General features: G+C 36.2%; 1 protein-coding gene across 2 annotated transcripts in view; it reads left to right on the forward strand.

The window, feature by feature from the left end:
* Positions 1–3,793: 3,793 nt before the first annotated feature.
* Positions 3,794–15,792, forward strand: part of SGCZ (sarcoglycan zeta) — a 749,844-nt gene continuing 737,845 nt past the window's right edge. For both annotated transcript variants that reach the window (XM_027077262.2, XM_053216358.1), the window contains exon 1: positions 3,794–5,736. The gene's annotated coding sequence lies outside the window, so the exon portion shown is untranslated. The remainder of the gene's footprint in view (positions 5,737–15,792) is intronic.

A 15,792-nucleotide genomic window follows, 5' to 3' on the forward strand; every position in this document is an offset into this window, starting at 1 on the left:
TATTTTCCTAGTTTCTCAAAATGGAAGATTAGGTCCCCACGTTTAAGATGTTGGTTGGAGCTTTCTCTTTCTCTTTCTTTTTTTTTAAATTTTTTATGTTTTATTTATTTTTGAGAGAGAGAGACAGAGTGAGGGGCAGGGGCAGAGAAAGAGAAGATGACACAGAATCTGAAGCAGACTCCAGGCTCTGAGCTGTCAGCACAGAGCCCAATGCGGGGCTTGAACTCGTGAACTGTGAGATCATGACCTGAGCCGAAGTCGGATGCTTCACTTACTGAGTCACCCAGACGTCCCTCTTTCTTTTTAATGCAGGCATTTACAGTTATAAATTTCCCTCCATGCACGATTTTACCTGAACCCTGTAAGTTTTAGAATGTTGTGTTGTTGCCTTCATTTATCTCAAAGCTTTTTTTTTCCCCTCTGTGATTTCTTCTTGGACTTAATGGTTATTGAGGAGTGTGCTGTTTTACTTCTGCATATTTGTGAATTCCACAGAGATCCAAGGGTTTGGACAAAGTATCAAGTGTGCCCTGTGGATGGGGCTTTTACCAGTTTCTAAGGTGGTTAAATGTCTCCACTGTCTGTAAATGCTGCCAGCTTTTGACTACCACACCACTGAGCTAAGAGGAGGAGATGAGAATAATCCCAAGTTAAAACAACAGAGATCTGCTGTCTTACTCAGGTTCAGTAGTTTCTTTTGAATAGATGATTTGGTTTATTTGTTCTGTGGCTTTTGTTAATTACTGGAGTTTGGAAATGGTTCATAGTAGTTGTTTTGCCCATATTTTTGTTTCAGAGAAGGAGATCATCAGGTTCCTCACTGCCATGTTGGAAGTCAGTTCCTCAGAATAACTCTTTTCATCTTCATGAAGAGTTTTGAGTCACAGTGGTGTTTCTTCCCATTGCAACCAAGTGAACCATGTTCCAGGGATGAAACAGTCTATTCAAGATCATGTGGCTTGATTATAACATAGAATTTAACCCAAGTCTTTTTCTCCTTTTTCCTAGTACTATATTCTTTCTACCATATCACAGTTGATTCACTTTATTACCAGTTACTTAAATCTTAGATGCCTTGACCTGAAAGGAATCTCAGAGGATACCAGCTTCTTTTATAGGGGAAGAAACTGCACTCGAAAGTGGTTAAGTGTCTTGCTCAAGATTTCATTGCTAGCCACTCTAACACACTGTCTTTGTACTTTATGCCCCAATTGAATGGTTGGTTAATTAAGGTGCTTTTTATAAGTCTAAGGGTCAATTATTACCTTCAAATCAATTCTTTATTCTGATTTGAGCCTCAGAACAGCCCCACACATTTCATTTATCTAAAATGGTGATGGTCTGTTTAGCCACATGGGTATATTATTAGCTTTCTCTTGCTCTGTAACAAATTATCACAAATTGAGTAGCATAAAGCATTACCCTTTTATTAACTCATAATTCTGTAGTTGGATTAGGGGCATGGCATTATTAGGTTGTTTCTTCAATTCCACACGGCCAAAATCAAAGTGATGAAAGGGTTCATTCTCATCTGCAGCTTGGGGTACTCTTCCAAGTTCATTCAGGTTGTTGGTTGATTTTAGTTCCTTGCCATTGTAGTAATCAAGACCCTGTTCTCTTATTGGCTTTCAGATGTGGGCTGCTTTCTGCTCCTTGAAGCTACTCTCAGTTCTTACCCCAAAGCCATCAGTGAAGGCTTTCCCTGTCACTGAATCCCTCCTATACTTTTAGTCTCTGTGGGAAGAGCTGAATCCTTTCTAAGGATAGATTCACCTGATTAGCTCAGGCTTACCCAGGGTAATAGCCTTTCTAAAATCAATTCAGTTGGAGTCTCAGTTACATCTGCAGATCTCTTCATAGCAGCATGTGAATTACTGTTTGACTGAATAACTGGGAGAAAAAAATGCATGTACCCAAGGAGTGGAAATCTTGGGAACTGTCTTGGATTTTTAACATAGTAGATATACCTTCTTTTCTTTTAGAACAGTCTGGTTCTGCTTTCAAAGAATAATACTTAGGCCCATATGCGTTCACCTGATTCACACCTTGGAATTTTTGTTTCCTGTTAAATTTTTTAATTTTAATTCCAGTTAGTTAACATATAGTGTAATACTAGTCTCAGGTGTATAATATAGTGATGAAACACTTCCATAGAACACCCAGTGCTCATCCCTACAAGTGCCCTCCTTAACTCCTTAATCCCCATCACCTATTTCACCCATCCCCCCCACCCACTGCTCCTCTGGTAACCATCAGTATGTTCCCTATAGTTAAGAGTCTGTTTCTTGGTTTGCTTATCACTTTTTTTCCCCTTTGCTCCTTTGTTTCTTCAGTTCTGGGTATAACTGAAGTCATATTTGCCTTTCTCTGACTTATTTTGCTTAGCGTAATACTCACTAGCTCCATTCACATGATTGCAAATAGACAAGATTTTATTATTTTTTATGACTGAGTAATATTCCATGATTGTGTGTGTATAATTTTATATATTATATTTTATATATTATATATTTTTATATTATATATTAATATATATAATATATAATAACTTCTTAATCCATTATTTAGTCAATGGAAATTTGGGCTGTTTCCATAATTTGGCTATTGTAGAGCTGCTGTAAACATCAGGGTGCATCCCTTTGAATTACTATTATTGTATTCTTTGGGTGAATACTTAGTATACCTAGTAGTGAATTACTGGATCTGAGGATGGTTCTATTTTTAACTTTGTGAGGAACCTCCATACAATTTTCCAGCGTGGCTGCACCAGTTTGCATTCCCACCAGCAGTGTAAGAAGATTGCCCTTTCTCCACATCCTCACCAGCATCTGTTGTTTCTTGTGTTGATTTTAGCCTTTCTGATAGCACATTTCTTGAAACTTACTATGCTTAGATATCATTGAGTTTAAGAAAGGAAGCTTAAAGTTCAATCTGGGTTTGATATTAGTAGACCAGAGAATCTGTATATCAATAAGGACACATAGGTAAAATATAAAATAAAGCATATATATTATTTTATTATATACCATAAATATTTTAATATATATTTTCCCCACTTTAAATATAGTCAAATTTAACCAGTGCTTTTAGTGGTTTGTTAAATACTAGCTGATGAATAACCAAAAAAAATCATCCCCCACCACACAAATTTATGTTTTCTAATGAATTTCCCTCATGAAACTATAGTTGAAAATACACAAAGATGTGCAAAAAAATAATATACTATTCCAGGTAACCGTTATGACCCAAGTCACATTTAACACAAAAGCCCTGGACAGTTGACTTTCTAGCAGTCCAAGGTAAATTATTATGTTTAATTAAACAATACAGTATGACAGGTTGACTATAATAAGACCATTTTCTCTTCAAAGATATTGAAATGCATGACTTATTTCCAGGGAGAACTAAAAAATCACATTACAGAGGACATTTTTCTTTGTCACTGGAAGATAATGAAGTTTGAAGTTCTCAAATCGCTGAACAGTAGGTTTGGTTGACGAGTATGTTTCTGACACTTCACTTTAATCTTTTTCTTCAGAAGTTCCAAATGACTATTTTCTTTTCATTTCAGCATTTGTTATAATTATTTTTGCCGTGTAATCTCGCAAAGTTTATGAGTATAGCACAACTAAGGACGGATATCTGCATCTCATACCTTTGTTTCCACTAGTTATAAATTTCTCCCGCTTTCAATAAGGAAACCAAAAGAATGGTAGTAGCCAAATAATATTACAGAAAGCCCCCTTCTGAAATTTAATTTTGCTTTTATAAAGGTTGTTTTTATAGCCAAGGGATTTTAAATGTGAAATGGTGTTCTTCAATCAGTATCTGAATACTGGTTGACCAAGATTAGCTGGTGGAACTGGAGCTCTTCATGAAATGCCATTGAAAATTAACTTCTCATCTTTATTCTTTTAGAGACTGAATTTAAACTTAAGTTGATTGCAGAAAGTCTGTTCTATTGTTGAGTTAGGTTCATGAACTCAACTAAGTGTTTTACCTCTGAAAATGCATAATCCTGTAATGACTCCTCTTATCTTAAGTAATGAACATCTGTATATGAATTCCTGAGGAATTTGCACCTTTCTGGGAAAGTGATGGTCACTTCCAGAGTAGTTTATGACCAGTCCTGAAGTCTCTAGGACTCTGGAGTCTTGAAAGTTGTCCAGAAGCAATTTAAAACTCAGTAACATTGAGGACATGTATTTATAGACTATAAAATACATACGGTATCACTCTTTTGAGATAATTGGATAAACCAACACATGCATTGAATATACTCAGCTATGCTTGTTTCTCTTTTAGAGGGCTTAAAGAACAGTTTTAGTCTCGCAGGATTCTGTCAGATCTTCTTTGTCAACCTCCCAGCCAAAGGTAGTCATCTGCTACTTTCCAGGCATTCTGTTTGAGACTCTCTACCAGTAGGACACATCATACCTTATATTAAGCCCATTCTATTACTAGTCAACTGCTGTTATTAAAATAGTTTCTTTTAAATTTAACCAACATCTGACTCCTAGTTTAGGGCATGATCTATTAGGCTATCTGGAATCACATGTAGTTAATTAAATCTGTCAAATATTTGCAAAATGATAACATATTAAATATTCGTCCTCTCTTTTATTTCTATCAAAGCAGTGAATCTTGTTCAAGTTTCTTTTATTATTTGTAGGACACCCTACAGTATTTATTGAGAATCTACTCTGGTAAAGTTGGTGTAATGGAAAGTGGAATAATTAAAAGGATGGATAAAATAGTATGGCCATATTCAAGGAACTTAAAATACATTCAGTAATGTATCTTATCCCTACTCTATTATTTAAAATAATATATTTTTGAGTGGGACAAGAAAGTTTAGGTGATGACTGAAGCCCAGTAGGGTCTCTGGTGCCCTTAGGTTACACTGAAATCTAACTCAGATATTGTGTGGTTTAAAGAGCTGTTTACTACACTGGGATTAATATTAAAAAAAAATGCTTACAAATTTCTAAGCTACTTTCTGTTGGTAAAGAATCAGGCATCCTCTTTCCCCAAGGCCAACTTTTCAGCTTTCATAGAAGATGCTATTACCATTGTGAGTTTTGAATTAAATAGTGTATTTCTTCTGAAGAGTTTAACCACTCTAGATAGTAATTCTAGCCACCTTTGTAATAAAAGTACCACATATATAGACAGAATCATGTAACAGTTATGATTACTTGGGAGAACACCAGAAGAACATCATAATGCTTATATTTCAAGTAGCAAAATTGAGGAATTTTGATGTTTATTATAAGAAGATACATTCATGTAGGAGATTATATTCATTGTGGTTTCGTCAACTTCACATTTTAAAGTTTTGTGCGAATTGTCTTTCATATAAATATGTCCTTTGCCAAGGCTTGAATTAGTACGTGTAAAACAATATTCAAATTGAAATTCAGTGTACTCTCTCCAGAAAAATCAGTACCTCAATTTAGTCACTAAATTAATTAATTCATGCAGTGCTGAGCAGTATACTAATGATACAAAAATGAGAGAGAGAAAGTTCACTGTTTCGTAAGAGACTCAGGCTGGTAAAATAACCACACGAAAAACATTTCAGTTAGCGCTATAAGATACATGAAAGCTGTACCAGTGTCTCCACTCTTGCCTGCAGTGATCAGGGAACACATTTCAGAGAAAGAAACAGAAGGTGCAGGATGACCGTGGATTTGCCAGGGAGGATGGACACCAAGTCATGTGTGCGCAGCAAGTGTGAGTATCTTTTTTAACCATTCTTCACATAGAGTAGATTTCAGTAGAAATGTTCAGTGAGTACATGGTTTCCAGGCAATGAAAATGGCAAATGCCAAGGCATGGACGTGTGAAACAGTTTGACAGAATCTTGAAACTGAAATTAGCCAAGTATATAGAGATAATGCTGAGGAGGTAGGCAGGGACTTCAATATGGAGAGTTTTACATGTTCTATAGGATTTTTCTTTTAAAGGTTTTCACCATATGTTACCTCCTCAGGCAATTCAACTTTATTTTTTAACATGTAATTCATACACAAATTTTAGAAACCTATCTTTCTGCTTTTCTAAGAACGAAATAGAGGAAGGCAGGAGTGGGGGAGGGAGGGAGGGAAGCAAAATATAAAATAGTGTTTGTGATAGAGATTGGCCCAGAAATTGCATACCAGGGTTGAAACCAAGAAATAGTTTGTGGAAATTTTCATTTTTACAGAATTTCAAATACTGTCCCCTAGCCATGTCCCCTTCCTCCGCCCCAAGTACACATACATATGTATCCTAGGTAAACAAACAAAAGAACAACAACAAAAAACTGTACTTACCACCAAACTCCATCTTTGGGGCAGTATCCTAATGCTGCTTCTGTTTCATCTTGCCCCAGGAAAATTGCCACCCCCAAAATCAGTTCTATGTGGAAAATCTGGAGCTGCCCTATTGAAATATAGGGCCAGTAAACTAGTACAGGTGTGTGTGTGTGTGTGTGTGTGTGTGTGTGTGTGTGTGTGTTCTTTTCTTTCTTATATACATAGTACAAAATAATAGACATGCTAGTTTTCAAAATCTTAGGAATGTTGGTGACAAAATACTCAAAAGTAAAACTTTAAATCTTAATTCATAGTAAAAATTCAGTTCATCTGCCCCTGGTTGGAGAATCATTTAAAAAAAGCAACAACAAATTTCATAGTAGAGTTTTTTCAAAAAAAATTATCACTACTTAGATTGAGAAAGAAGTTTAAAAATTTTGCTCCCAAATTAAAGATCTATAAATAACACAATAGACCCTTTATTTTTATCATAGACAACTTTTTATTGCCTTTTGCCTGAAATAAAATAAATGTAATAATACAATGTTACTTGTGGAGATTCTTTGATGTACTCTATGTTTTAAAGCTTAAATAGGAAAGCAAATAAAGCCTTATTATACTCTTTTATAGAAGATCAAAATTAAGAGCTTAAATCACTTTCTCCCCAATTTTCTTGAGAATCTTAAAGATTCCTTTAGAGTTACTTGCTTACATAGACAATGACAAGAGGTCCCTAAAATGCCATTTGATGATACTGTAGGCACCTAACTCCATAAGTACTTTGTAAATTAAGGGTTGATTATTTGCTTTGTGAAAGAATTCTTCCTTCACAAGAAATTCTCCAGAGGATTTCTTTAATTAGTTAGCTCCCTAAGTGCGAGTAAAATAGGGAGAGAGAGTAAGGTTTTAAGTCCCAGAGCTCCTTGTAGATTATCCTGTTTCTGTCTTTAACTCTTTTGGATTAAGCATTGTCTGTATGCAGATCTCTTGGCCTGATCCATTACCGAATTCAAGTGCATAAAGACCCCCAGGACGTTAGGCTAAACTCTGGGGTTACATCGTGGAGTGCACAAAGACGAGTGACGCCTATATGTGCAGTCAGAGAACAAACAGGGACACCACTACCACCATCCCCCTTTCAGGAGACCTCGGCCAGCTCTTTGGCAACAGAATAATGCAGAGATTGAGGAATTCATAGGTGTTTATTGTGCACCATTTCTGTTGGCAGAGGAAGAGGCCGTTAACTCAGAGGAGAAATCTTTAGTTTTAATGGTACACATCATAAAGAGATGGGGTATGCAGTTTTCTAAAGAGAAATGCATGGGGGAAAATGTCAGCATCATTATGAATCATGGGGTGTTTTCTGACAGAACAGAGTTTAACTGGACTAAGGGGCAGAAGAGCCTTACAAGTGACACTATGTGATTAGATGAGGAAGGTAAAGGAATGATGATGTGGCTTGGGGTCCAATGAGAAAGGACCTTGAATGTACTGCTAAGGAGACTGCATTTTGCTTTATAGGGAGTGAAAACCATTAAACTTTTTCAGTAACTGAATATTGTGACTATATTGTTTTTCTGACCAAAACTTGCAACAGAGTGTAGGAGGGATTTGAGGATAGAGAGAAGCAAAACCAGCGAGACCAGACAGAAAGTTTCATAAAAGTCCATCTGAAAGACCATAAAGAATTGAACTGTGCTAGCAGCATTGGAAAGGGAAGAGAAGGAACAGACTGAAATGTTGTATGGGAAGGACAATTCCAGAATTTGCAGAACAACTAGATAGAGATTATGAATGAGAGGGAAGAGACACTTGTGTCTTCTAGTCCTCACCACAGGGTGACTGGCAATACCATAAGCCAGAAAACGGACTAGAGCAGGAGGAGAATTTAATTTTTTCTGTGTTTAGCAAAAAGTTTTGTGTTTCTGGCCGTTTGTTGATCTATTCCTTCTATTTTACATTGTGATAATTCTAAGGAAAATGGTAGAGATATTTTGTTAAAAATTGTGAATTTTAAAAAATTTAAGTATGAATTCAAGTATAAATACACTATTTCGCGTGATTATAGTGTTTTTGCAGTAGTTGTTTTGTCTTGAGACCAAACAGAAAAGTATGTTTGAGAAATGTTTTTAAAGTTGTACCCAATACCACTTCTACAAAAATGCAATACAGATGCATTTTTATGCACTTTTTGTTTCACAAAATGAATTTTGTTTTTCACTTACTGAAAAAATCTAAAATCATTATCTACAAGTAATTTCAGTTACTCCTGTCTGGTCTTGACTACGTATTCAAGGTTTCTCTTCCCCCTGGGAGATAAATACTGTATTACAAAAGTCAGTCATCTGGTTCTATTAATTTAATTGAATTTTGGAGTTGGAAAAGACTTCCTGATCATTGTGAAATTTCTCTTTTTTGCATGTCATCTGCTCTCATCACTTCACTGACTTTAACAAAGAAAATGCAAACCTAAGTCTTATTACATGTTAATGTTATCAGCAGAAGTCGTCTAGACCCTAGACCCTAGATTCTAGTGGAACAGGCCATTGATCTGTTATTTTTAAGATGAAAGATTGTATGCTATATACTAAAAGGTATGTGAGTAAACTTATAATTACATCTGACTAAACTTATGAAAGATTTTCAAAGACAAACATCTACATCTTAGAAAGTTGATGCTCACATTTAGTCATTCTATCTTATAGTTTACAGTTTTTGAAGAAGTGACAAAATGTGAGGCGGAATGGCATATTTTTTATGAAAATGGGCATAGTGCAAAATAGGAAAAAATACAGTAAAGATAAATGCTAGGAAGTAATAATGGACGTTCAGGTATTACTACATTAGAATGTATGGTGGACATTGTTGAAGATTCATTGTTTTTGTCCTTACTTCCTAGATGTTCTTTTAGTTTAAGAATATATTGAAATGATAATTTAGTACCTTTGTGCCATAGGGAAATATATTGATGTGGGAACTGGTGAGGTCAAAGAGAAGGTCGAGTTCTCCCTCAAACCTGTCAAAGCCTTTCTATAAATAGTTTGCAATTTCTTGAATATATTTGGAAGTATTTTATACTGAACAAAGTGTCACCATTTTCTTTCACCCTATAAAGCGGTAAATATTCACACAGGAAAAAAAAGAAATCCTGTCCCCCTCCCAGTATAAGGCATTATTTGCCCCTGAGTACATTGTTGTATTTCCAGTATTTATAACTAAGTCTTCACAGCATGTGGTTAATTTAATCTATCTAGCCACATTAGAAAGGTGGGCAGCGTCTCTATTTTTGAATAGTTCATCATTTTATCAGGAGAAGCCCTTTATAATCCTAGAAAATAATAACATACGGGCTTAGACTTCACTTAATAGAGAAAAACCTCTTCTTAAAGAGTATTGATTGCCCTGGTCTGATATATTTGCTTTTTTTTCTCTCTCTCCTCTCTGTTTAAATGACATGGAATTGACATATAACATTGTGTGTAAGTTTAAAGTGTGCAAGGTGTTCATTTGATGCATTTATATATTGCATTATATATTGCAATATGATTACCACCATACTGTCAGCTAACACCTCTAGAATACCACATAATTATTTGTTTCTGTGGTGAGAACACTTAAAATCTAGTCTCTTAGCAACTTTGAAGTGTTTAATACTGTATTGGTGACTGAAGCAGTAAAAATGTTAACAATTGAAAGGAATAATCAGTATTAATTTTATTTTCATTCTGTATAACTCAATCACTTGTTTGGAATTAAAGCAAATAGAAACCTAACTATTTAGATTACAGGGGCTTACATAAATGTTTACCCATGAGAATCATAGTGCCCTTGCAGGGCAACAAGTTGATCTATATGAGCAGCTGCATAGAGGAGTGAAATGGATAAAGACTGGAGTAAGGCCAGGCTGGAAGATCTGATTCTACCCATTCCTAGCTGTGTAACATTGGGCCAGTCAGTGTTTCTGATCTTTTAAATGTGTGAGTAAGGAACCCTGTGATGAATTAATCCTGTAACTTTTCAGTAATGTCAGTGATCAGTGTAATTTTCAAAAATCAGTTACTTTTATTTCCCTTTAACTTCCCTTTGACTTGGGGAGACACAAGTTGAAAGTCAACTTTGATGCATATCTGCTCTATAGCAGACAGAGTGAGCTCCTTCTGAAAGCAGAAGCTGTACTTACTTTGAAGGTGAAAGTATTATTTCCTTAGGGTGGCTTCATGGGTTGATGGACTGTTGTCCTCAGTGGCTCCACTCCGGAGGAGAGAATAATACTTAGAGAGTAAAGCAAGTTTTCTCTGTGTTCATACATTTCCTGCTGTCATCAGTATACAAAGGGAAAAAAAGGTGACTTTGTTCTTGAGTATAATCATTACACTATTTCACCTAATTACACTGTTTCTGCAATAGTCATTTTGTATTGAGACCAAACAGAAGTATGTTTGAGAAGTGTTTTTAAAGTTGTACTAATACCACTTATATAAAAAGGCAATATGATTGCTTTTTTTGTGTGTGGTTTTTGTTTCACAGAATGAATTGACTCTGAGATTTGGCCTTATTTCTTGACATAGTTTTAAATTTATTTCATCTTGCCAGCATCCTCAAACAATCGGTGCATTAAGACTATGCACATTTAGGGGCACCCGGGTGACTCATTTGGTCGAGTGTCTGACTCTTGATTTGAGCTTAGGTCATGATGTCACAGTGGTGAGCCTGAGCCCTGAATCAGGCTCTGCACAGAGTGTGGAGGAAATGGTGGGGAGATGTCCTCAGAGGAGGTGAGCACCAAGGAAGTCACATATTCTCAGCTTTGGTTTCCAATGTGAATAAAGGGAAAGCATTGAAATGGTCTTGGTGGTCTATCAATGTCTCTTCAAATATCTTAACAGAGAGTACACTGGATATGATAGAATATTTTGCTATAGGAAAAACGTGTCTTCATTGTTGTTTTATTCTCGTAAAGACTAAATTTCTATTTACAAAATTAGAAACAAAGAAGTCTCTTGTTTTTTCTCTAAATGTGTCTTTACAGGAAGAACACAGATTTTCTGAGTATGAATAAACAAAAGTAAACATTTTAATTTTTATGTAATACATCTTTTATCCTATTTGGAGAGGTAGGGCATGCTCTCAGAGGACACAGGATTCTAGCCTTCACCAAAAAGAAATGATATTTTGACAGCTGACTTTTCCCCAAGGAATATCATAACTGGTCTGAGAGAGTTGAGAACACTACTAAGTGTAAAGAACATAATTTGTGGGGCCCAGTGCAAAGTACAAATGAAAGGGGCTTTGTTCAAAAGGCAAGGAAAATGTGAAATTAAAGGTTCCAAAATACACATGGTTTTCTTCCATGGGCTTTCAACTTATCAAGGTGATTTTATTTGTTAATGTCATTATATATAAAGAAAAAAAATTATTAGAATGATTTTTACTGTTTATGTTGTGCAGTGCCTGTTTTAAATATAAAAATAAGAACATTTGCCAACTATGCACATCACTAAAATGTATAATTTGCATTTTGTAGCTTATATGGGCATGTGTATTTCATTCTTACCAGAAAAATGAAAATGCCACATAAAACAATCTCTACTGTTTTTATTTCACATAGTGAATATAGCTAATATATCTACAGACTACCAACACTCTTTTACCTTCAACTTATTGATGAGTAAGGAAAAACCCAAAGAAAAAGGGACTGTGGTTTTTCCTCTTCCTACATCCTTCTTTAAAAAAAAAAACACGACTTTTTTTTTAATGTTTATTTTTGAGAGAGTGAAAGTGAGGGAGGGACAGAGAGAGAGAGAGAGAGACAGACAGACAGACAGACAGAAAGACATAGAATCTGAAACAGGCTCCAGGCTGTGAGCTGTCAGCACAGAGCCTAATGTGGGGTTTGAACTCTAAACAGCAAGATCATGACCTGAGCCAAAGTTGGATGCTTAACTGACTGAGCCACCCAGGCGCCCCCTTCCCACATTGTCCTTTGTCATCACTTTCAACATTAGTGGATGGCTAATATAAGGGAAAAGTGTAAGAGTGGACATGATAGGGTTTCTTGGCCATTCAAGTTTCTTACAAACGAGTTTTCTTCATTGGTATTAAGTTTTAGTTGTAATGGAAAGGTAGTCCATCGTAGATGTAAGATCTATATTTTGGATTCACTTTGAGTGTTTCTGAACTCCCAGGCATCATGGGCCTGCTGGAATTCTGTGCTCAAGGGGCATTGGATACACTATTTTTGAATGGGAAGTCAAGAGCTGGCAGACATGCATAGTGTGAGTAGCTCATCTGCGTAAGTGCATGTCTATTGTACCATTGGATTTCACTTAAAAAAATTCAGGCTCAGAAGAATTTTAGTGTGGAAACAGCTGAGCATTAAACCAAGGGCTGTACCCTTCCAAGCATGAAGCCCCGTACAATTACATTGCTCATATGCCCATGAAGGTATCCCTGGTACAGAAAGAGTGATGACTCCTAATGTTTGTCCTCTTCCCTCAGGCTTCCCCTGGGATAGGGCCACAGGTCTGAGACAATTGCAGGACTAACCGGGTATACATGCCCTTAGCAAATGCAGCCAGACACTAAGGGGATGTGCTGCCCATGTGAATCTTTAATCACACCCTTGCATTTCACATTAGCATTTGAGCCTAGATTCAAACTGCTGCTTAATAATCAGTTTAAAAATTGTCCTACTTTTAACGTAAAGCCTACAGAGCTAATCAACTTAGGGATAGTGTGGTTTTCAAAAGGATTTAATGTTGCCATATAGAATCTTCTTGGAAGGATCCAGGCTGCAAAATCAGATATTCTCAGGAGTGCTGAGAAAACCCATGCTCCTACATTCTGCCCTCCTTTCCCCAGTCTTCCCTTGGATCTCCTTGCTGCTTCCCATCTGCCTGCTGACTTCCAGCTTTCCAGACCTGTGGCCTGCTTCCCTGTTACAGTGTGAATGGCTTAGACTAACTTTCAGCTAACTAACTGTATCAAGAGGTTGTTAAGGACTTAAAATAGCTGACAAGGTTCTTCCTTAGGAATATACATTCTAGCAGAAATTGCCATTATAAATGTAAAATTGCTTTTTTTGTTGTTTTTATTTCAATTCCAGTTAACATACAGTGTAATATCAGTCCTAGGTGTGCAATATAGTGATTCAACACTTCCATACATAAAATTACTTCTAATGGTAGAATTTCACAATTCTGAGAGAGACTTCTAGGGAAGGTACTTTCAGTAAGAAAAGTATTATTGGGGTTCCTTTAAATTTCATGAAATGAGAAGAAAAGTGGCAATTTGCATTTCCCATCTTGGAGGCACCAGGCCCAGCAGGTATCATTTGGTATCTTTGCATTCTCTTTGCTGTAATAGATCAACTGTGTATAACCTCTGATATTTATGTCACTTATTACCCCACAGTACTGAAGTTATCATACTTCCTATTGTACACTTTATGCTTTTATACTCAGCAGTGTTAGCTAAAATGTACAAGTTAGGTCAACCTTGTCATTCATCCCTTTTTCTTATTATTCAAGAGCAAATACATAGAGAATGGTCACAAAGTGAATCTTCACTCCGAAAAGATAAATAGTAGAAGGAGATGGGACAAAACTTTTTTTTTTAATTATTTTTTATTTTTTTTAGAGTGTGTGAGTTGGGGAGAGGGTGGGGGTGGGGAGAGAGAGAGAATGAATGAATGAATGAATGAATGAATGAATGAATGAATCTGAAGCAGGCTACATGTTCAACATGGAGCCTGACATGGGTTTCGATCTCATGAACCATGAGATCATGACCTGAGTTGAAATCAAGAGTCTGATGTTTAGCCGACTGAGCCACCCAGGTGCCCCAGAATAAAAACTTTTAGAATGATAACATGGATACCCTAAACACAGTATTAAGTCTTAAAATATAATTTGTATATGAAATTTGAAACTCCCATCAAGGTGATTCAAAACTTGTAGAAGGGAGTTCAAGAAACATTGATTTTGCATCTCAGTACATCTTTTCTTTTCCTTTCCTTTTCTTTCTTTCTTTCTTTCTTTCTTTCTTTCTTTCTTTCTTTCTTTCTTTCTTTCTTTGTTTCTTTCTTTCTTTTCCTTCTTTCTTTTCCTTCTTTTCTTTCTTTTCCTTTCCCTCCCTTCCTTCCTTCCTTCCTTCCTTCCTTCCTTCCTTCCTTCCTTCCTTCCTTCCTTCCTTCCTTCCTTGAAACATTTTAAATGAAGCCAAGGTCAAAGGTCTGTGGACTAAAACTTGCAGTTACCAGTTATTGACACTAGATGGTGGTGGTGCATCAGCAAGGTGAAATGTTGCTGGCATCAATTTGCCCTTGGTTTTTACAAATTTAAGGGCTCCTGGAAATACTGGCAGAATTTGATGAATACTTGATGATGAAGGGGATCCTCAGAATGTAAATGAGAAATAAATAAAAAGACTTTTGATAGAATTTTTTTTTCTTTTAATCAATGGGAGTAATTTCTCAACTTTTATGGATAAATCATGTTTAGGGTATCTTTGATTTCTAATTTCCATATCCTTAGAGCAAGACCATAAAACAGTGAGATTACAGACTCTTAGATTTTTCTCACTTCTTTATTTTACTCTTGTTTTTCCAGCACATTATTTGCCTTTAAAAAAAGGCATTCAAGAGATTCCCCTTATTTTCAAAGAAACAACAAATCAGTTATTCCTTAAACATTTAGTACATGTCTCCTATGTGTCAGGCATTGCTCGAGGGGCTGGGGATACAGTGGTAAATTCAATGATAAAAATATCTCCATTTGTGGAATTTAGATTGCGATTTCAATTCTTTTTCTTTTGCACTTGTATTTCACTGGCTTACACAATATGTCGTTAATTTGTAGAATAATGACAATAGGTAGACCACATGCAACATATATGAGGGAGTTTACCCAGGGGACACTGCTGGGTATAGAATTGAACTATTGGGAGCAGAAGTGTTAAGAGGGTATTAGTTGTGAAAGTTCATCATGTGGAGCCTATAGGCATTGTTTTCATGGGTGGAAGGAGAGCTTCTGCCTATTCATCTTGTTAGTGGATCAGAGCTGGGAAATGTAGTCCGCAGACCCCAGTGTGTCCCTGAGACTCCTTCATGGGTCTTCAGGCTTAAAATTATTTTTGTAATAGTAATAAGGTATTACTTGCCATTTTCACTTTGCTACCACATTCACTGATACAAAAATAAGGTAAAGCTGTTAGCTTGTTGACATGAATCAAGGGAACAGCACCGACGTGTACTAGTGGTCCTTATATTGTTTACTGCTACACACTCTCACTTAACATCTTTGATTCAGTAGTTCCAATGGTTAATTTTTACTAAAAGTGCTTAATGCTCTGTGTGATGAAATGAAAAATCCACATACAGCCCTCGCGCTGTGTACCAGAGTAGAGCGGCCGTCATTAGGGAAAGAGCTTAGGAATTGTATGGCCTGTGAGCTGAGCTTTCTGGTTTTCTCATGGAATACCGTTTTACTTAAAA

The sequence above is a fragment of the Acinonyx jubatus genome, chromosome B1, assembly GCF_027475565.1.
Source record: "Acinonyx jubatus isolate Ajub_Pintada_27869175 chromosome B1, VMU_Ajub_asm_v1.0, whole genome shotgun sequence".
In the NCBI taxonomy this organism is placed as follows: Eukaryota; Metazoa; Chordata; class Mammalia; order Carnivora; family Felidae; genus Acinonyx; species Acinonyx jubatus.